The sequence below is a fragment of the Hyla sarda genome, chromosome 3 (genome assembly GCF_029499605.1).
Source record: "Hyla sarda isolate aHylSar1 chromosome 3, aHylSar1.hap1, whole genome shotgun sequence".
Lineage (NCBI taxonomy): Eukaryota > Metazoa > Chordata > Amphibia > Anura > Hylidae > Hyla > Hyla sarda.
In genome coordinates, this window is record NC_079191.1 from 395,927,720 (window position 1) to 395,952,079 (window position 24,360).

At 38.0% G+C, this 24,360-nt stretch overlaps 1 protein-coding gene and 1 long non-coding RNA gene across 11 annotated transcripts in view; one reads left to right on the plus strand and one right to left on the minus strand.

The window, feature by feature from the left end:
• Positions 1-24,360, plus strand: part of NRXN1 (neurexin 1) — a 1,474,530-nt gene that overhangs the window by 962,752 nt on the left and 487,418 nt on the right. The window lies entirely within an intron of this gene.
• LOC130362899 (uncharacterized) lies at positions 5,555-23,800 on the minus strand. The gene is made up of 5 exons (XR_008891612.1): positions 23,592-23,800; positions 21,974-22,057; positions 19,359-19,464; positions 16,222-16,307; positions 5,555-6,650 (listed from the first exon to the last, which is right to left on the minus strand). It is a non-coding gene; the product is annotated as an uncharacterized LOC130362899 (long non-coding RNA).

Genomic DNA, 24,360 nt, shown 5'->3' on the forward strand with positions numbered 1-24,360 from the left:
AAATTTAGGGAGAAGAATGCCCATAACACAGTGATTCCCCAAACATAGAGCATCCAGCTGTTGCTAAACTAAGAAAGTTGCTAAACTGAGAATTATAGGAGTTGTAGTTTAGCAACAGCAAGCCTCCAGCTGTTGCTTATCTACAACCCCTATCATTCCCAGACAGCCGAAGGCTCCCTAGAAATAATGAGAGTTGTAGTTTAGTAATTGAGACCATTCAGCTGTTGATAAACATTGCTGTCTAGGAATGATGGGGGTTGTAGTTAAGCAACAGCTGGAGGCTTGCTGTTGCTAAGCTGCAACTCCTATAATTCTCAGACAGCTGGAGACAAACACTGAAAAACACTGATTTAAGACAAAACACTAAAAAAGCACTTCAGTAAAAGCAGAAACAATTGGATAAGTTTGCTAATGCACATGTCCTAGAATTTTTTTTGGTTGGACTCAGTGTAAAAGTGCCTAATAGATGTCTAAAACTTAAGTAAGACAGTTTTTTTGCACACATTTCTGACACATTTACATGAGTAAATCTGGACCACTATGTGAACTTCCAGTGATACATAAAGTTTTTTGAGTGTTCTTATGGTTGAGTTTTGCCACAGAAGTTTCACACACAATAAAAAAAAAAACACTCAAAAACCCGACTTCTGCACCACGGTCTCACAGCGTAGCTATGGGGAAAAAAGGCATGCTTGCACAAAATCTCAAAATCATAATATATTAAGTAAATAATTCATCTTAAAAAAATGCGTGAGAAAGCCACAAAGAATCAACTACCTCTAGAAGTTGGTGAGGAAACAAACATTTATGCTCAAAAACCTTCTTTGATAGGTTTTGCATTTTGGATAGATTAGTAAATGTAAAACAAATCGGTATTTTGTCACGTCTGGCCAGGGAAGGAGTGCACACTATTCTCGCCCACTCCCCTGTCCCTACCCACTTACATATCTGCCCTAGACAACAGGTCCATAACCACAGTGACAATCCCTTCCTAAATAAGTGAGGGACAGTCAAAAGGTCAAAACTATAATCTACAAAACGACAAAAGTTTGTGAAAGGCTGGAGGCACACAGCTAAGAGAAAACAAACCTAAACACACACACACAAAAATACGTAGTCAGAAAGCCGAGAGAGCACGAAGTACAAAAACGCTAATACCGGATAGAAGAGTCAGAGAGAAGAGCTAAAGGGTCAAAATGCCAGATATTACAGATACAGTATAAAGCTAGCTAGGAGACAAACAGAGCTCTTTAGCAAGCAAAGACTGGGATAGACTGCCAGCTTAAATAGGTCCAGACCAGGTGTTCAATCAAGGTCAGCTGACCAGTCTCAGCAGACAGGTGTAGCCAAAGCAACAAGACCAAACAAGTTAACCCTTCGGTTCCTTACATATTTTTATTATTATTATTATTTAGAAATTTATTAATTTTCAAATTTAATAATTGTATAAATGTAAAAATAATCTCAGCTCACTATTATTATTTTTATTATATTTATTATTATTATTATTATTATTATTATTATTCCCATATTATTATTATTCCCATAAATATATATATATATATATATATATATATATATATATATATATATATATACATGCATGTATATATTGTTCTTTTACTTATATTGAATAGTTTTAAAAGTAGTAATTCTGAATTAGCATTGTGATAATGCTTTCCTTTTAATTTCAAAATAATTATTTTAAAAAGGCCCAATGAATAGAAAAATAAACCACACTCTGATGATGTATAACATTTTGTTAAAAATCATTCAATAACTCATAATGCCCCAGTTACACATTGACAAGAGACAGGACATGTGTTAAGTCGGCTTTTCTTGTTGCAATGCATAAAAAAAACCAAAAAAAAAAAAAAAACCTTTGTGCCAGAGAAATTCTAAATTCCTATACCATTATAGTAATAAATAGCATGAAACAAAAATCGGAGTTGGAGAACCCGCCAATAGTACAACACTTTACATCTGGGCCATTGTGTAGAATTTGGATTCTAAACTAAACTAATGGGTGGACACATCTGTAACGTGGGTTCACATATGTCCGGCATCCAGCATAGGTGAACTCGGCCTAGATCTCAATGCTACTGATGCCATAAGTTGTCATCGGTTGTATGGCATCCAGCGTCCATTCTTTCTGGATAGCAGACAGGGAAATACAGCAAGTTGCGTTCCCCTGTCCTTTGTCCTCCGGTGTGTCCAACCACCTGGCGTCAAAATTGAGAGGCTGGATGATTGTGAACTGTCCCATTCAAATTAATGGGATCATTTTGAGCATCAGTTTCCCTCCGGTGGACGCTAGTGGGAAACTATGCTGGAAGCCTAATATATGTGCACCCAGCCTAACATAGTTGGCCAGCGCACCAAATGATCAGGTTCAGCCAACTTTTCTCTTATATGTATGGAGAACCTTAGAACCAAAAGTTGCCTACAAAAGACATGGGGCGGGGGGATATTTAAAGAATTTTGCACCAATTTTCTTTTACTTTAGCTGCGCCCCATTTGCTTAAAATGGGGTGCACACCATTGGTGCCACATATTCAGATATTTGCCACCTGATTTAGCATGTGGTTAGGCTTTTTGTGCTATAAACACCCTATTTTCACAGGTTTTGCACCTCTTTCTGGTGCACAAAGTGTCACGGTTATTATCAAGTATACCTGGTATTAAATGATGTGCTATTTGCACCAAATTTTCAAAAGACCAATCACACTCCTGAAAAAAAAAATGAGGTGCAGTTAACACTCTTTGAGGTGCAAAATAAATAGCCCTAATAACACAAGTCTTTGAATATTCCCCCCATAAACTTGATGTAATGCATTGTTCAATTTTCATCCCTTATTGTAGCAGCTGCATTCTATATGTTACCCCTAAGGATTTCAGTATCCTCTCGCTAGATGTGATAACTTCTCACCATTGATTTTTAGCTGACTCAATTAACTCAACTCTTAATTTGCACTTTCATTGAAAAATACTTAGGAAAATTGGATTTGTAGTGTATAGCATTCATCGACACAATTGGATTTCTCAATGTGGTACCTAGTTATCTATGAAGAACCAGTGTTCTAATCTGAAGGTAGTGTTGGAGGAGAAATTTGGAAGGTCATGTTTAGGTAACTCAAGGAACGAATATTATCATTATCAAAATTGTTATTTTCATGGATATTTAGATCAAACTGTCTGAGCAAATAGATAAATTAAATAACTTATTGATGTAAGAAGATCTGTGTACATACGTAAAATATGTACATGATTCCAGGTGAAGATTCCAGGTATAAGAAAGGTCGGCAGACCATATAATGATTATGGAGACTTCCTGGCCCTCCCTGACACATGCTGTTAGAGGAGAATTAGGAATTTATAATTTACTGTGCCAGATCCTTTTATTCTCAGGGAGAGGAGACACTACTAGTGTTGCTCGAGAATATTCGCAATGCGGATTTTATTCGCGAATATTCGCGAATATAGCACTATATATTCGTAATTACGAATATTCGCTTTTTTTTTCACAGTACACATCACAGTGATCATCCCTCTCTGCTTCCAGCTTGTGTGGTGTAAAGAAGGCTCTAATACTACTGTGTGAGACTGGTGTGCGAATTTTCACATATGCCAAAATAAAACGAGAATATTACCAATATGCGAATATTCGCGAATATATGACGAATATTCGCGAATATATGACGAATATTCGTCCATATATTTGCGAATATTCGCAAATTCGAATATGGCCTATGCCGCTCAACATTAGACACTACCAGAGAATTCTGGAAACAGATGCCATTAAACACATCCACACTAACTAATCGATGGAGGTCATATTGGAACCCCATTGATCATGAGAATGAAGGTTAGTTGTCCCAAGAGTAAATGGAGTGGTAGGACGCATGCTCACTCATGGCTCCATTCACTGGCTATGGGGATTCCAAAATATTTAAGAATTCCAAATTATTTAACATATAAAATCAATTCAGTATTGCAATAGGCTAACAAACCATCAGCACAGGCATAAGTTCACATCACAACCATCACAGAGACTCACATAGCATACACATTTTGCATGTTTTTGTTTTGTTTTGTGGTGTTATGGTGGTGTTTTTGGGCTTTGTGACACATTTTTGTAGGGGTAACTAACACGGCGGTGCACTAATCTGTTCCTGTGACACTCAGTGCTAATGTTGGAATGTACAGGAGCAGACACTCTTGTTCATCCCATGACTCCCTGCTCCTGGGGGGTTTGCACAAAAATGTGCAACTTCTTCTGCTCTGTGCCAGGTTCACAGTACGTAATTCCCGCGGAATTCCACGAGCGGAACTCCGCGAGCGGAATTCCGCGGTGTGAACTTAATATTAGTGTGAATGGGTCTCCGTGAGACCCGTTCACACTGCGGAATTTCAATTCAATTCCGCCGCTGAAATTGTTCCACGCAAAGAAAGAACATGTTCATTCTTTGCACGGATTCCGCAAGCACTGCATAGCCATCAATGGTGACGGCTCAGAGCCCCGTGGCCCTAGCACCAAAGGATCTTCGGTGGCGGCCACCAGCCGGAATCTCTGCTCGCGGAATTCAGCAAGCCAAGATTCCGCAGTGTGAATGCACCCTTAGGCTTCCTTAGGAAACAGAGGTCAGATGGGACTGCTACTTCTGGACCTCTTATGATAATATTTTCTATCAATATACAATCAAATATTTATTTTCCTTGCCTAATGTGTATTAAAAATTACTAAACCAAATGGCTGAGTGTGTCCAGGGCTCTCGGCTCATTGCCATTGTTATTGGTACTAATGAATTAGCCCATATTTAGTGACTAGCTTCTAGTCGGCCTTTCCCCGCCTGCCTTGTCATCCATATTTCCTTTGTGTCAAGTTGATATCTATTGTAAACAGGAAACAAAGCCTAATTAAACATTCATTCCCAAACTCTTGGGTATTCAAGATAAATAAATACCTTAAAAACAAACTTGTTTGCAGTGCCGGTTGCAGAACATTCCAGTATGAGAGGCTTCTTAAAAAAAAAAAAAAAAAACTTGGACTAAACTAGCAAATTATTTCTGCATGTGGCTTTGGTAATTTTAGCCCTAAGCTTTGCCGTGTTGTACCTGAACATAGCAGTCACTTATTTCTACCTTTGAAATGCTCTTTTTTTTTGTTAAATAAAGATGAAAAGAAGCAGACTTAAATGACCTTTAAATAACCGCCTATTGAATTAACTATAGCATATGCGGCACATCAAATAGGCGGCCGGGCTGGTTAATGGTTTACTCACCAAAAGCAGAGGCACTACTCCCACAGAACGATTTATGGCTATTATTCAAGTTTGTTATTACCTTAAGGCACTGAGGAGAAGAAACAAAAAGAAACTTGTACACAAGCAGAACTTTTTGAATTTACTATTGTTTGGTCCCATCAAATTTTTCCAATGTTCTTGACTGTGAAGTAAAGCTTTTCTTGCTACAACATCAGAGAATAAAGATTATTTGCCACACTTACCGGTCATATTCAGACTTCTTTATTCACAATGAATCAACAGATACATAGGTCAGTATTGCAGAGAGCTCCTCCATGGGACAAAGGGTATCCATTTTATGCGTCAAGCACTCTTTGTCTGCCGACGCTCAATGCCATTTTAACTGTCTGAACTGATGTCCTCAAATTATTTTATCTTGCAATCAATTAAGAAAAACTTTTTACCTGGAAGTCTTTGCTGGGAAACATTTTTCCTGTACTGGGTGCACTGTGCTAAGGTACAACAGGAGCCTTTGGGGTAACCTCACTGACAGGGGAAACACTCTTGGCACTTGCTCACTAGAGAACAGGCATTGCCTGAGAAAAACCTCTCGGAAGTAGTGCCAGCTTTTGCACATCCGCAGGGCCAGTACAGTAGACCCCCCCTCCTCCCCCCAGAGACTGCAACATATACCAAGGAGGAAAATATATACCACACATTTGGTGAACACAGAGACCACCATAGAAAGAAGCCATAGGTGAGACACAGAAAGAAGACGCACTACACGCAAATAAACAGCCTGAGCTTCAGACTTTCCTGATGAAGAATTTGAATGTGTAGGATTAGTTACAATAAAACATTTGTTAATCTTTACTTTTGAATCCAACCATTTTGTTGGAGAAGCACCTTGTTGATATCCAGCATTCAGGATTCTGTCCTGTGCCACTATTTTGGATCTAACATGACCGACCTGTGGACGCAAGAATCAAGCAGATCCAGAGGCTGCTGACCCTACAGATCATTTTCTACATGCCTAAGGAGGTGTTGGGATCTTACACAACTAATTTGGGAACCTTTGTTGTCTCTTTTGTATCAACCAGCAGTGCAGCCGTGGTTATATACAAAGTAAAAAAGTAGGGAAATATACAAAGTAAAAAAGTAGGGAAATTTACAAAGTAAAAAAGTAGGGAAATATACAAATGGAGGCACAAATCAAAAATTACAAAGATGCAAAAAATCACTAACAGGAAAGTCCTATGAAATCACAATCCTAAATTTCATATGTGCTCACATAAAGCAAAAAAAAAAAAAATAGCAGTATAAATGAGAAAGATCCTGCAACTCATAGTATATCGGCCTTTCCCCGCCTTCCTTGTCATCCATATTTCCTTTGTGTCAAGTTGATATCTATTGTAAACAGAAAAACAAAGCCTAGTTAAACATTCATTCCCAAACTCTTGGGTATTCAAGATAAAAAATACATTAAAAACAAACTTGTTTGCAGTGCCGGTCGCAGAACATTCCAGTACGAGAGGCTTCTTTAAAAAAAAAAAAAAAAAAACCTTGGACTAAACCAGCAAATTATTTCTGCATGTGGCTTTGGTAATTTTAGCCCTAAGCTTTGCTGTATTGTACCTGAACATAGCAGTCACTTATTTTTACCTTTCAAATGTTCTTTTTTTTTTGTTAAATAAAGAGGAAAAGAAGCAATGTGACGGTGGTGCTCACATAAAACAAAAAAGACAAAAAATATCAGTATAAATTAGAAAGATCCTGCAACTCACTGCATATCTGCAAACCAGTGTAAAGAGACCGTCATGGAAATTTAGGAATCTCAGAGCCCCATGTGCCATTCCCGAATCTCCATGATGGTCTCTTTACACTGATTTGCCGATACGCGATTTTTAGGTGACAATGCCCTCTAACTTAAGTGACCCCTTTATGACATGATGTACCATAGGCATACTCGTTTGAAATGATAAAATTCTTTTAGGCAGAAAGGCTGCAACTCTACGTCACCCATAAAAGTAGGTTGATGAGATGTCTAAAGAACATCTGCGGTTGTTACAAAACCTTTATAATAAATTGAATACATTCCTATTGAGAATACAACAAGAAGTAATTATGTTGCATGTTTTAATATGTGAGTCATTGGAGTATTTTTAGTATGGGCTATTCTGCTACAATAATTTTTAAAACACATATGAAATCCTATAGACATAACCGTAACATAGCACAGTGGTGTACCCCATATAGCTTAACTATATATTGTGTGTCCTAGATTTAAAGGGGAAATTAAAGCAGACATATGAAAATGGAAAAGACTGAAATATAAATAGGAGCAAACAGCTATTGTAAGTCACGCTAGAATTTACATTAAAATAACTAAGTTCAGGATTAAGAAGAATCTTCCCAAAAGTTAGATAATATGAAATAATATAAATATATAAAATAATATAAATATTATCATATAGTAATATTACATACTAAAAGAGTTTTCCCAGAGTTTACACCCTGTTCCGAACTATTATGCAAATTATATTTAAGTATCATAAAGATGAAATATTTAGTTTTTCAGTTTAACTCATGGATGGAATTGTGTCTCAGGGCTCTTTTGATCACTGAAAATAATCTTGCACACCTGTGATAATTATATTGCCAGGTGAGCCCAATTTAAGGAAAAACTACTAAAGGTGGGTGTTCCACATTATTAAGCAGAGCACCATTTCAAGCAATATGGGGAAGAAAAAGGATCTCTCTGCTGCTGAAAAGAGTAAAATAGTTTAATTTCTTGGATGAGGTATGAAAACATTAAATATTTCACGAAAACTCAAGCGTGATCATGGCACTATTAAGAGATTTGTGGCTGATTCAGAGCACAGACGGGTTTGTGCAGATAAAGGCTTATTGAGGAAGATTTCTGCCAGATCCATGCATCAGATCAAGAGAGCAGCTGCTAAAATACCATTACATAGCAGTAAACAAATATTTGAAGCTGCTGGTGCCTCTGGCGTCCCATGGACATTGAGGTGTAGAGTCCTCCAGAGTCTTGCAACTGAGCATAAACCTTCTATTCAGCCACCACTAGCCAATGCTCAGAAGCAGAAATGGCTTGGGCAGAAAGATACATGAAGACTAATTTCAAAACAGTCCTGTTCACAGATGAGTGTCATGCAACCCCGGATGGTCCAGATGGATGGAGTAGTGGATGATTGGTGGACAGCCGCCTTGTTCAAACAAGGCTGTGACATCAGCAAGCCGGTGGTGGAGTCATGTTTTGGGCTGCAATCATGGAAAGAGAGCTGAACTCTGCTTTTCATAATAAAATCCTCTTTGTGCATGACAATGCCCCATCTCATGCTGCAAAGAATACCTCTGCATCACTGACTGCTATGGGGATAAAAGGAGAGAAAGTCATGGTGTGACTTCCATCCTCTCCTGACCTCAATCGTATTGAGAGCCTTTGGAGCTTCCTCAAGCAAAAGATATATGAGGATGGGAGGCAGTTTACATCCAAACAGCAGCTCTGGGAGTCTATTCTGACATCTTGCAAACAAATTCAAGCAGAAATTGTCCAAAAACTCACACGTTCAATGGATGCAAGACTTGTGAAGCTGCTATCAAATAAGGGGTCCTATGTTAAAATAGCTTTTTCTATCAGTAAATATACTGCAAACACAACAAATGACAATTTTCATACAACCTATAAAGTGTTTTGAAACTTAATGTGCGTAATAATTTGGAACAGTGCATTGTAAGTTTTTTATGTTTAAAAAAATAATACTGTTATCATTAGGAGGTTTGTTCAATAAAATAAAAATTGTACTCTTAATAGTTGATAATATGAGAATTATGCTGACTGTTATTTACTTTAATTATTTAGGTAAAGGAGAAAAATATAATTTATAATATAATAATAATTTGGGACAGGGTGTATTATTAACGGCAAAGGGACTTCGCTGCAGTACCAGACACAGCCACAACTATATCAAGATACTTTCTCAAGATACTGCTGAAACGTTGTATCTGAACATGGGACATTAAAAATCACCTTGTTTGCAATTCTTTTGGTGTGCTGCTGAACCTATTTGCTGGATATCTATCTATCTATCTACAGCACAAGAAAAGGTAGAGCAGCACGTCCCACAGTAATATGATGGCGGTGCAAGCAGCGAGTAGAGCCCCGGTCAAGGCAAGTTAGACATCTAGGAAGGTTGCTGCAGCACACGGAGGACTCAAGTGCAAAAACAGTGGTTTATTCCATGGTAATACAAGTTAGCAACGTTTCTGCTGCCAATGCAGCCTTTGTCAAGCAACCTGGTTGCTTGACAAAGGCTGCATTGGCAGCAGAAACATTACTAACCTGTATTACCATGGAATAAACCACAGTTTTTGCACTTGAGTCCTCCGTGTGCTGCGACACCTTTACTAGATATCTATCTATCTATCTATCTTTTTATCTATCTATCGTTCTATATCTTTTTATCTATGTCTGTCTTTCTATGTCTCTAAAACTTATTTTACCTTATTTCTAAAATCTCTAAAAGTCAATGTTTTTCGACTACTTAATATGTATTTTATTCACAAGTCCACCAATAACGCTTATTTTTTGTACATTAGTTGTCATCACGTTGACTGAAATTACTTTGTGTGAACAAAAAAAGAAATAAAAAATGCTGTCCCCTTTTGACAAATAATAGCCTACAAGATTAAATGGCTCCTTTTGAATTCCCAGAAATACACACTTGACATATACTTTATGACTTGATGCTTTGGTAAATTCTGACACTTAAAACATGTGGCTTTCAAATCAAACTGTTTGGAACAAATACAATAAAAAGAAAATGTTATACGCTATATTCTGTTGTTACAATTAGACTGGACTTAAAGGGATTTTGGGGGTAAATTATTGATGCCCCATCCATAGGATCAGTGGGGCTAAAGGCACCCCCACCGATTAGCTGATCAACTACCAGATGTGAACAATGTTTGGGAACTGTAAATGTTAGCTCTGTACATTGTGTAGTGGTGGGGCCTGGATACTGCAGGGACACTTCCATTAAAGTTAAAGGGGTTCTCCTTTGCTTACACATCTTTTCCCCTATCCAAAGTATAGGGGATAAGATGCCTGATCGCAGGAGTCCCGCCACTGGGTATGCCCGTGATCATGCACGCGGCACCCCGTTTAAAATCAGTCCCCGAAGCGTGTTCGCTCCGGTTCTGATTACAGGCGACCACCAGGCCGGCGGCGTGTGACGACACACCTCCGCCCCCGTGTGACGTCAAAATCCCTACGGCCTACGGCTTGCATTGAGGGGCGGAGCATGATGTCACACGGGGATGGAGGCATGATGTCACACGCCGCCGGCCCGGTGGTCGCCTGTAATCAGTTCCGGAGCGAACACGCTCCGGGGACTGATTACAAATGGGGTGCCGCGTGCATGATCCCGGGGGTCCCCAGCAGCGGGCTCCCGCGATCAAGCATCTTATCTCCTATCCTTTGGATAGTGGAAAAGATGTGTATGCACCGGAGAACCCCTTTAAAATGGACCTGTCAGCAGGAAAACAGAGGTGCATATAAGCCTATGACTACATACGGCTAGTCATCAGGATTTTAGGCTTACCTTATACATTTTAATAGGCCTTTCTAGCACCAAGATATAAACTTTAGAATCTAGGCTGGTGGTGTGAGATATTCTTATAGAGTCTGTAGAAACAGACCTACAGTAGTACCTTTCAACTTTTAACTTTTTTACAGGGTATATTGTTTTTCGTTCATGTTCCAGGAGACCCACATCCTGGGCTCGTGGACCTTCCATAACACTGGCATTTTTTTGTGTTCCTAGATGATTTACAATAAAAGTTATTGTTATATGGTGTGAATTCTGCTGGGATTCATATAGATTGTAGTAGTAATAGATACCGATTAACTTATCTACATTTCTGTACACCGTTGTGGGCACCCAACCCATCAGCCATAGGCAGTTAGAAATTTTTTGCTTCACAGAAAACCTCTTTTAAAAGGCATGACCATACACAAATAAATAGATGGAGCCTGAAGAAGGCTTCAGATGTGTTGAAGTAATACAGTAGTCTTAACAAAAGTGAGAGAACATTGCAGAACATTATGGATTGTACAAAAACAAACTATTTCCTATATTTTTTAAATTAATTTTAGTTTTTTATTATATATAAAGAAATAAATAGATGGATATGAAATAAGTAAATAGATATGAGATATATAGATAGACAGATAGATGATAGAAAGATAGATAGAAAAAAGATAGAAAGATAGAAAAACAGATAGAACCTAGTTAAATCGATGATAGATAGATAAATAGATAGATAGATATGAGAGATATAGATAGATATGAGATAGATAAATAGATACGAAAAATAGGATGCAGCACACCACAAATGCAATCAAAAGTGTTGGTTTATTCCATAACGTGCAGAGGACAACATTTCGCCAGCCTCACGCTGGCTTTCTCAAGTGAGGAATAGTGAAAAACACAGGGTATATATGGACTGCCCTGGGACCACCCATATGATCATGTGATTCATTACAGAGGTGATTTACATATCAAAACATATAAATGCAATGGATAATCATGTTCATGCATCCACAAATAATTAAATCAAAACATCAGTGCATACATAATATATACATTTATCAGCATCCTACATACATGTATCTACATATTGGTGCTAATAACATATAGCGAAAGTAGGAATCGCATATCAGGGTCGCCACAGACGCCATAAAATCCTGTGGTGAAAAGTTCATTGGTGGTGTCAGTGGTGATAGTGGTTACCTCCTGGGGATACGCCATGATGTCCTCGATGTATATGAAGTGAAGTGTTCACCGTTCTCCTGGAGAGTGAGATAGCGCTAGTATGGATCGCACTTCCGGGTGTAGGGGCGGCTTCCCGTCGATTGGCCGCAGCGTCCATGGTAACCGCTTACCTGGATGTACCTTCAAGTGCGCATGCTCCAGCCAGGTACGGTGGGGGAAAACATGCAACTCCGTATCACTGCGGTGTGCGCCTGCTTTTAGCAGTAGCGCCCATAGTTACCAGTGTCTCTGACCGGCTATGCAATGTAAAATATCTTAGTGTACACACCGGGCCAATATGCACACAAAAATATGAAAGAGGAAAGTTCCTTGACAGATAGATAGATATGAGATGGATAGATAGACCAATACAAAATATATTTTCATGGCATGTGATACATTAAATGTCAATTTAAAGTTTTCTACATCCGGATCATTATGGGTGAGTACGGTAAGATAAATATAGCCAAGCAGATAGTCCTCCCTTGTATAACTCTGCGGGTTGTTGGGAATGATGCTGAGTTTACCAAGTGGAGGACAGACAGGTCTTTCTTTGTCATCTCCACATTTGACAGGAGTGCTTTAGTTTTTTTATTTCTTGCTTTTCTTTCCAGTCTTAGCTTTTTGTATTTTTGTCATGAATACTTGGGAAGGTTAGGAAGACCCAAAGGTATATATGGTATTTGAGTCTTTTATATATGTCCATTTACTCACGAGAGATTTCACTGGAGATTTTGGGCTGGTGCAGTTTTTATTCTCTATGATTTTACTGAGCTGGCTGTATTAATTGAGTCACTGCCGAAAAGTTATGTCAATTTTGTTCCGTACTCTCTTGAGCTACAGAGTGACATTGCCTTACAGCTGCTGAATACAGATGATGAAGTTTATTTTTATTTTTTTTCACATAACACAACTTTTTGTTACGGAATAGCATAAAGTATTATCTGGGGTTTTCCATTTAATTATTTTCCATTCAGGTAGGTATGCAAATTCTGTGTCGGATTCAGCTCATTTTAATGGGACACTTTCTTAAAATAGGGGAATCATTAGCAAGAAGATGTATACAATGCCTATAAAGGGTTAAACAGTGATAGCTAAACGCTCACACTTATAGGATATTTGTACATGCTGTTAAGATGAATGCTAGGCAAAATATACAGTCACCAAGCAGTCACCGAGTCATTTCTCTATATGCTGTATGCATATCCCCTTAAGGACGCAGCCCTTTTTCACCTTAAGGACTGAGCCCTTTTTCGCAATTCTGACCACCGTTGCTTCACAAAAAAATAACGCGAAAACGCTTTTACCGAATATTCTGATTCTAAGATTGTTTTTTCGTGACATATTCTACTTTATTTTGGTGGTAAATCTTCAGCGTTACTTGCATCCTTTTTTGGTGAAAAATCCCCAAATTTCATGAAAATCACGCCTAGCCCTCGGGATGATCGGGGCTGTCACTGACAGCTCCGATCATCGCTATTTTCCGGGTGATCGGGTCACCAGAGACCCAATCAGCCCGGAATAGGTGAAAATTGCATGTCTGAATTGACATGCGATTTTCTGCGATCGCCGACATGGAGGGGTCTCAGGACCCCCCTGGGCGATGTGCCAGGGTGCCTGCTGAATGATTTCAGCAGGCATCCCGATCCGGTCCCCAACCGGCTAGTGGCGGGGACCGGAATTCCCACGGGTGTATCCATATGCCCTCGGGATGCAGGGCGTATGTATGCGGTATGTGGTAGTATGTGTATGAGCAAAATAAATAAAAAAATAAAAAACAACAAACAAGCAAATATATATATATATATATATATATATATATATATATATGTATATATATATATATATATATACATATATATATATATATATATATATATATACAGATTATAGATATACAGACTATTAATAATGAATATATAACAAATGAATTAATTGTTGTTGTTTTTTTTTTCACTTTCTAGACGCCAAATCTTCACAAAATCACTGAAAGTCACAAAGTTGGCAATACAATGTAACCATCTGTATTTCTCCACATAAATGGGCTTGGATAGAACAATAATGTATCCAACATCCAATCCTTAGACAGAACAATGGATAAGGGTGCTTTTTTTTAATATTATGTAATGTTTCAATATGGTCCCTTTTTATATTACAAAGGAAACAGCCATAGGACAAAGGGGCTTGGTTTCAGTCTGTAATCAAGACATGAAGTAAATAGAATAATCACAGACTTCATAATAGTGGAGAGAGGCAGGTTCCTTTGTAGCACCTTAGTAGTAGGGGTGATAATATTGTTCCCCTCTAATTGACTGGGGGGGGGGTTAGTTGGTTGGAGTGAGTGTCGTGTTGTGTGTCTACATGTCTACAGAAGAATGACTCCATTCTAAAACTAACAAAAGTCAGGGATGCAAAGTAGCTCTCTTCCTGAAAGAAAAAGACTAGCTCTCCATAGCTTCCCTTCAAATCAATGATCAAATGTTAAAGATCCTTAAAACGTGACTGGGCATTTTATGGCAGGCCCCAAACTTTCCCTTTTTGGGGTATGAAGGCGAGCTCAGGGAGGACAGAAACCTCCCGTGGAGCAGAAGGGCTCTCGTAGAAGAGAGATTCTATTTCACGGTTGTTTTTTTGTATGTTTATTGCAGAATAAAGGGCAAAATAAAGTGTTTAAAACAAGATTGGGGATGATATGCCAAGACAGAAACTTTCCTTTTGGGGGTCAGATTTGTTTTAGGACTTTGGAGCTTCTTAGTTGTTCTTAAGAGAACAAAGACAAGAAAGAAGAGACTCTATTTCACTGTGTTTCACTTTGTCACTATTTCAATTGTAGAACGCACAACATAAAGTGCCTTAAATCATGAATGGGAATCATTTGGCAAGCCAGAAACTCTCCACTCTAGGAGTCAGGATTGTTAAGGGAGTTTGGAGCTCCTCACTTCTGTTAAAGGGCATCCGTCACCCAGATCTTTCCCCAGGATCTTGTTTGAACACTTCTTGTTAGCTGAGAAATAGTAAAAACACTGTTTTGAAATCAGTGGCAGTGTCCAGGGGGCTGGGCCACCAGGTTTGTTCTGCTCTGCCACTCCTATTTGCATGACATCACAGCCTCTATTGTCTGAAACAAGCTGGTCGGAGGACGGGGTCACAGCTAGTCTGAGCATGGGCCAGAAACAACAGCACAGGCACATGCACAGACGGCACAAACAGGGTGTAAGTCAAGTTGGTGTAGTGGAGCGGCACGAACCCAGACCCACAGAGATTGATATGAATTTGAAACATAGTTTTCCACCATTTCTTGGGGGTGACGGAGATAAGAGAGATTCTATAAAGATTCTGTAGAACATGCTTCATAAAGTAGTTTAAAACATGATTGGGGATTATACTCCAAGCCATAAACTCTACCTCTTTGTGGGTCAGGATTGTTTACAAACTTTGGAGCTTTTCAAATGTTGTTAAGTGAATATAGACAAGATAGAACATATTCTATTTCACTGTGTGTTTTCATTTTATGCAAAATGTGCAAAATAAAGTGTCTTAAAACATGATTGGGGATTATATGTCGAGCCAGAAACTTTTCCTTCGGGGGGCCAGTAAAAACATTCACAGGCTTTTGAATCATTTACATAGCTCTTTACATTAGAATGCTTATTAAGAGTAAATAATATATTTCTGAGATAACTCCATTCCCCATTATCCTATGCCGTCCTCAGATAGGGGAGCATAACAGTTCTGATTGTGCCACTTACGAGCAGAGTTTTCCTTTAAATGTAAATTTTTTTTTATGTGTTACGATTTGCCTTATTTGCATGTATATAGGCTTATTGTATTCTATGCTTATCAAGAGAATAAAAGCTTTGTAGACCGGCATTATGACACAAGCTAAGAAGATTGAACATGTTGGTGGTGGTATTACGGGCATTAATGTGCACATTTTTTTAAAGCCTGCCACTCATTATAAGAACTCATTAGCATTTGCATGAAATTAATTAGCCAATCAGGAATGTGACAACTGGACTAGAAGGAAGGTCTTTTTGGGTTACAAAGTAACTGCTGGGAAACGGTGTTAAAAGCTACTTGGCTGCAGAGCTCTCTCTATGATTGGAGATAATTTATTGGAGCTAACAAGGATTGGTTCTTACCGTTTTCATATAATGCAGACAATGGAACTTAGATATCAATCTGCAGACAGGATCATAAATATCAGCGGTAATGCACGGCTTTCTTCCTGGAAGATTAGGAAAGTATTTAGAAATGTATCATTAAAGTACTCTCCAAAAATAAATAAACTGCTGTACATTTTACAGGGAGTTTTATCATGACTCCGCACCAGCAACAATTATAGATATATTTGTAGATATGCAATAGATAGGGGGGTGGGCAAATTGACTTTAAAGGGGTTATCCAGGTTTTATTAACTTTTCACTATCGTGCCTGTGATGCTAAGTTATGTTTTAAGTGCTTTACTTGCCTTCCATGTGTGTGGTAGTTCTACCCATTTTTGTGATTTCATCATCCCCCCAGGTTTAGCATTCCTGCGGTTTCTGGGTGACTGTTGTCTCAAGCCTTTCCCAGGATCTTTTACAGATTGAGACAACAGCTGATCACAGGGGCGGCAGCACGTACAGCTGGACCGCACACATTATCAGGGGGCTTGCTTATCAGGGAAGACAAGCAGAATCCATGCCTCCAAAGAGGATTCTGGGGAAGCTCGAGACAACAGTCATCCAGGCACTGGAGGAATTCTGAACCTGGAGGTACAATGAAATAAAAAAAAAAGGGGTTGATCCACCCCACAAATATAAGACAAGTAAATGTACTTAAGACATAACTTGACATCAGGGGCATGATAGGGAAAAGTTAATAAAACCTGGATAACCCCTTTAAGAAATGCTTTTATAATATTAAAGGAAGAAAAGTGAAGGGGAATTGGTCAGTTCTGAAGAAACATTGTAGACGGAGAGAGATAGAATAGGAATACATAATAACTTATCTCTAAATTCAATGGGGGAGTTTCATCAAAACCTGTGTAAAGGAAAAGTTGACTAGTTCCTCATAGCAACCAATCAGATCGCTTCTTTCATCTTATCAAGGCCTCTGAAAAATGAAAGAAGCAATTTGATTGGTTGCTATGGGCAACTGGTCAACTTTTCCTCTACACAGGTTTTGATGAATCTCCTCCAATGTATCCTGAGACGTATGGCGTGAGATGACCAGGTTTTTACAACAACAAGATTTTGTGAGACTTTGTCGCCAAAAGGATACACTATGGAGAAGATTTATCAAAACCTGTCCAGAGGAAAAATTACCCATAGCAACCAATCAGATCACTTCCTCTGAAAAACTCAACAACTTTTCCTCTACACAGGTTTTAATAAATCTCTCCCTATGTTTACTGATGGGTAGACACCCAGTTATTTTTTATGTAAATGAAGCCTTTTGAATGACATGCTATTGTGTTGAATGGGTTTCATGAGAAATTGGAGTCCTTAACTAAACTAAAGGAAAGGTTAGGACAGACACATCAAACTGAGATTAATGCATAGATATATGGAATAAATCAGTGTTTCCCAACCAGAGTGCTTCAAGTTGTGTAACAGGAAAACACTGTAAAAGATAGATAGATAGATAGATAGATGAATAGATAGATAGACAAGCAGAAAGGAAAGCAGCCCTCTGCTATAGGCTGATGATAGGGTGCAGGTAGCGTCTAGATTCTGGTCACAGATCCTCCAATGTACACAAAAACTAATATGTAACAGCACTCCCATTAGATGAATAAAGACCAAGTCTTTTTTTTTTTTGCATCTAATGGGAGTGCTGTTGCATATTCATTTTGTGTAGATAGATTGATAGATAGACAGACAGACAGACAGACAGATGGATAGATAGATAGATAGATGCGATAGAGATGCGTCCTTTTTAAGCTTCCCTCAGAGCTCAGCATAACCCAAAATAGGTGTTACAAGATTACTAACTTATTAAAACTATATGATTTTATTATACTATGTCAAGAGATGTATATGCTAGATGGGTCTTTGTGTGTGGCTGTATTTTGTGTTGTATTGAAAGGTATAGTGGACATATCTGTAAATGAAACTTCTAGCTCCTGGGCTCCAGTGCATAAACCTTTGAGAATCCTCTACCCACCAAGGGCCATTTATGACACTGTAGTCAAGTAGTTATTGGGTCTACTAAGACACCCGTACCTGGCTGCAATCTCTTCGCTCCCTATCGCAACACAGATTGGCACATTAGATAGATGTAAGACAGTTGTATGGGAGACAAACATTAAAGAGGACAAAGAAGAAAAGTTTAGCCCAGTAACTTCTGCACAACACTCTGTATCATGGTGATATTTTGTTGTGTTTGTGACTGCCATACTAGCATTAAATGGGCACTGTCACTTTAAAAAACCTTCGAGACATGTCAAAACTTTAGATTTTTTGGGTCTCAATGATGAGAACTCCACTGATCCTTAGATACAGTGCTCGGCTTCTGCCTTTTCCATATCGTTGTAGAAGCTGGTCCCGCAGTGAGATGAAGATTACAAAGGGCCAGGGAGTGAAATGGAGGTCTTAGCACTGAGACCTCAACGGATCAAAACTTTTAACATATTTAAACTATTTTAAAGTGACAGGGGCCTTTAAAGTATGACCCAGATGTAGCGTAGAATTTAATAGTTCCATAACGGATGTGGCAGCCATTGAGTTTATGATGGAAGTTTTTTTCATTTGTTTTATTGTATTTGTATTGTAGCACCCTGTGTTTCAACTGTAATCTACTAAAGCTCAATTCAAATGGCATATCATTATATTTTACCAGGCTGAAAAAAAGTTTTCCATTGCTATGCATTAGAAGTCCCAAATTCATTTTAGCATTTTTCTGTTATTCTTTTTTGTTTTGTTTTTTTTAGTTATCATATTATTTCTTTATCTGTGCAAAAAAGATGCAAGTGCATCAATGATAGAATGCTCCTATATGTATTGATTCAATCAGGCGCAGGGTTGTTTAGGGCCTTTGGAGCTTCTCAATGCTGTTAAGGGAACATAGACAAGATAGAAGAGATTCTATTTCACTGTGCGTTTTTTATTGCAGAACTCAGTGGTCTGTACTACAATGATGATGCTTTGCCCAGCAGTCAATACTTAATCTACAGGCTAGACTAATTTCTATTCAGGCACAAAAGCTTTTCATAATATGCCAGACTGTCTGCCTGTGCACTTCTGTTTTTTCTTAGCCATGTCCAGAAGAGGTATTTAGTGCTTAAGGGGCTCACCTCTGGCAATGAAAGAGCTGCCTCCAGTTTAACATCCTAGTATATTTGTATGTGAAGAAATTCAGAAAACAATTCATTCATCCGGTTGTCATTTATGTTAATTGATCTGCAATAAAACGCAACATTCATTTAATTTTATGGTTTAAAGGGAAACATTTGTAAAAAAAAATCTAATTGAAAAATCATATGTTTTATGCTGCGCATTAGCAAAGGAATTAGTCACTTAAATGAAAGTTAGACATTTTTAGGGATTGTTTTTTGTTTGCATGTGAAGTTATTTCCGAAAAGAACTCTTAGGGCTCATTCACACTATGGCATTTCTGCCCTAAGACATTTCAGGGGGAAATTCCATGTGCAGTGGGCACCACCGGAATTAATTGGCGCTTTGAATGTCATGCTCCATACCCATTGTTGGCAATGCATTCTGCATGGAATTCAGTCGAAATACTGAACAGGATCCTTCTTTCAATGGAGCCCGAAATCCAAACACTCCTGATTCCAGGCACCAACAAATTCTGCAGAGTGCAGCAGAATCCCATTAAAAACAATATAGGGTAGTGTAGTGTGGATGGGCCCTAGACATATATATAGAAGGTTCAAGACTTTCATGAAAACAAATTGCAAGTGTTTTCTCAAATTCAAGGCTCTAGTCTGGCTAAACAAAATGCAGAGTTTGCAATTTTACCAGGACTCTAGTGCCGTAGGGGGCCCAGCGGCCTATCTAATAGTTAAGAGGACACTTATCACATGACAGCGCACAGTGATTAGGAGCTCTGTTACAAATTGTGCATTTGAGCCCAGGATCTTCACACGGTGCCTATGGATCTTGTTAAGGTATAGGAAGGAAACTAGGATATTAGTGTATATAGACTCTTTGGATGAGAGACCCAAGACAACACATCCCTTACAATAGGTTGTGGTATACTAAATATTGATTCTTCTCACCATCAGCAAAACAATGTTGGGAAACAAGGCCCAAGGCTTCTTGCTCTAAGAGGAAAGAGGGCAAGAAGTTCTACACGGGAGTTCTCTGGGATGAGTCAGCACCATTTATAGATTAGCTGTTATCACCTATACACTAGTTTCTTTAGAGGACTTATAGTCACTCTCCCCCCCACCCCCCCCCCCCAAAAAAAAAAATAAAAAAAAAATAAAGAGTTTACTGTCATTGAATAATTTAGGGTGCCCTAATTTCTCACCTTTTCACATTTTTTATATATTAAAAACAACTTGCCACAGAGTATCCGAAATCTTGTTTTTAATATAATCTGGTCATCTCTGTAGAAGAAGTTCAAATAATGGGACAGGGACCAATGGGGACAGGGGCTAATTTTGGGGATAGCACTATCATTTTCTTTGGCGCTATACAGAGCTTGCGTCGCTAAAATTGGCTCCTGTCCCTATTTCCTTGAATCCATTTAGTTAACATTACATTATACTGTGACCCAGATGAGAACTATCATGATTCTTGGCATGGAAACATTATACACATATATATATATATATATATATATATATTTATATATATATATATATATATATATATATATATATATATATATATATATACATATATATATATATATATATATATATATATATATACATATATATATATATATATATATATATATATATATATATACATACTTATTTGAGATGTAGTTTTTTTTAGCACACCCCCTTATTGAAGAAGTAGTCGTGTCTGGACAACTCCTTAGGACTAAGGACTTACAGGTAAGCAGTGACCAGCAGCTACACATTTACCTTTTGGTATTGCATGGCATGCATAGCTGTGAGTAACACAGTGAAGGGCCAACTAACTTATTATAAATGTACTTAGAATTACTTAAATAATATTATGGAACTTTATTCCAAACGGCAGCATAAAAACAGCAGGTGCATACAGGAGGGCCGCCAACCTGTTGGCGTCCCTCGTGTACGTACCTGCTGTTTTTATGTTGCCATTTGGAATAAAGTACAGTATTTTATTGGAATGGTGAGTGCCTCCGTTTTCTATTCTACATGCCGTTATGTAATTTAAAACAACTTTTTTGAATTTTTTTTTATCTTTCTACCATCATATATACACATAGGCTACAACGATGTTTATGCTAAAGAGATGGAAAACTTCCATAAATTATAAAATTAATAATAATAATTTTTAAGTCTGTTGCTGTTGTGATATTTCCAGTTACATCATATTTCCACGGTATCTATCCTTGACACGGGGAAATGAATATGCTGACTCTTACAATTCATTTTATGTCCATATATTTAGCACAGTCATGAAGTGTTTGGGTTATTCACATCTCTTACATCTCGGTATATGTAACCTTTTTTTAGCAGCTGTGTGCCATCTACAATTCATAAATGATTTATGTAGAGTAAAGATTTAGCTGGGACCTGAAATGTTTGTATGTACAGATTTACAGTAAATTTATGGAGCCAAGTATTTGGACATGATCCCCTAAGAGATGATTAGAGAACCTTACAAGTGGGGCACTGTTTGATCGTAAATTGGTCACTATTTGTATATTTTTTTTTTTTTACATTGAAATAGATTTGGTTGTTAGTAACAACAACAACAACGACAATAAATCCTATTGCTTTACCTGTTTAGTTGTTGCATGGCCATTACCATATAACTTCCTGCTGGGTAAAAGCATCTTATTCAGGATGATAACCTTTTCGTTTCTCTGTTGGTTTGTAAAAAAAATTACTTTGCATTTATGGATTAAGGGTCATCTATAAGAGGATGTAAAATTGCCTTAGGGCTTTGCTTCTCTGGAGACAATGTCAAGGAATAATATCACTGCACCAGTGTACAAAATGATTATTTCATGATTTGGTTGTAGTGTCCTATAAATCCCAAAGTGTTTTAAGGTTTTGATAGGAAGAGAATAAGTTAGAATATAGCATTCTTCCTCCCTATTCTGTCAGGATTAGACCAATAGAAACTAAAAAGGAGAGGTTAAGAGGACATAAGATTTAGTGCTATACTGTATTATGTATTGTTCCATACAAGCTTGTCTTAATACAGTGAGTTGTATTTTTACTGACAGGTGTCTGTTGCCACCATTTAATTTATTGGTGGAACAATATATTAAAAAAGGACACCTCTTCAAGTCAATGGTTTATGAGTAAACCATGAAAACCTGGATGCTTTTTTCCAAACAAGAATGGTATGGACATCAGTGTGCCAGTGTACGAATAGATGCTTCCTTATCTTTTCTAGCTTTGAAAAAATCATGATTTTGAGATACTCTGTCAGGTGATGTTTATACTATATGTATGTGTAGGTGGTCACCTGGAGGTTGTGATGTAAATTGAAGCCTAGTGAGGATTTTGTTAGCATGTTGTGATAATTTATTGAACTTGTATCGTAAGTTCTTAAATGGGGTATTTCAGAGAGAAAAAAAATTATATTTCCACTGATTAACAGATTTGTAAATTACCTCTATAATAAACTGCTATATGCTTTGGAGGAATTTGTGTCATTCTTTCCAAATAGACAAAGTGCCCCATACTGTCACCTCTGTTTATAAACCCCTAAGCAAATCTTCTTTTTTTCTGTTCTGGACAATTCCTGACAGAGACAGAGGTGGCAGTAGGGAGCACTTTTTTTTTTTAAATTTGGAAAGAACTATACAACTTCCTCCAGGGCATATAGCTGCTGATAACTACTGAAAGGCTGAAAATGTTTTATTTCTGGCACCAGTCGATTTGAAAAAAAAATTTCATTAAATTGAACAGAAATGAGCAGCAGCATTTTACATACCTTATGGACCCTTTGGTCCTGTTCCTGAGCAAAAAAAGCAGATCTTATTCCTAACCTCAGACAATTCCTTTAATCAAACTGTAATGATCTAGGAAACAAGGCCTGGCCTCTACTGATACACAAGAACATGAAACTGAGCGTTCAGTTTCTACTGTCACAAAAGGGATCAATAAAGACTCACGGTTGAGATTGCGGGAATAAAGTTTGTGTTAACAAAGTTAATCTGTCTTGTGCCATGATGCTACTAGTCAAATATACACTGTAAGCAAAGATAATCAAGCCGTATAGATCCTTTCAACCTAAATATTTTATTAGAAAGCCAGATAGGAAGGCTGACTAATGATACAATGTATGTTGCCGAAAGATAGACACCCATTTTGGTAGACATATTTATAATTCGAAAATTGTTGTTTAGCCCTTCAAATTTGAGTTGTAACTCACAGTTCACATACCGTGACAAACATAGACAGCTCAGCTTACAGATGCGTCCATCCTCCTTTCCCTTCTGAGATATTTGTTAAAGAAGCCAAGACCTTCAATAGCTGTTGGCTGAACATTTCTTAGGCCATCTGTTATCTCTCTCAATCTCGCCATGCACAAGAACTTTTGGCATGACCCACCGTTCATGAGTGGTAAGCTTCAACCAGACAGCTTTGGCAAAGTATTAGGGGGGAGATTTATCAAAACTTGTCCAAAGGAAAATTTGCTGAGTTGCTCATAGCAACCAATCAGATCGCTTCTTTCATTTTTAAATAGGCCTGTGAAAAATGAAAGAAGCAATCTGATTGGTTGCTATGGGCAACTCAACAACTTTTCCTCTGGACAGGTTTTGATCAATTTCTCCCTATAGTAACATAGTTCGTAAGGTTGAAAAAAGATCAGAGTTCATCAAGTTCAACCTATAACCCTAATGAGTCCCTACTGAGTTGATCCAGAGGAAGGCAAACAACCCTCATACTCGAGGTAAAAATGACTTCCCGACTCCAAATGTGGCAATCAGAATAAATCCCTGAATCACCCTCCTATAAATCTAGAATCCATAACCTGTAATGTTAAAATGCATCCAGACCCCTTTTAAATTATTTTACAGAGTTTACCATGACCACCTCCTCTGGCAGAGAATTCCACAGTCTCACTGCTCTTACAGTAAAGAACCCCCGTCTGTGCTGGTGTAGAAACCTTCTTTCCTCTAAACGTAGAGGATAACCCCTTGTTATAGAT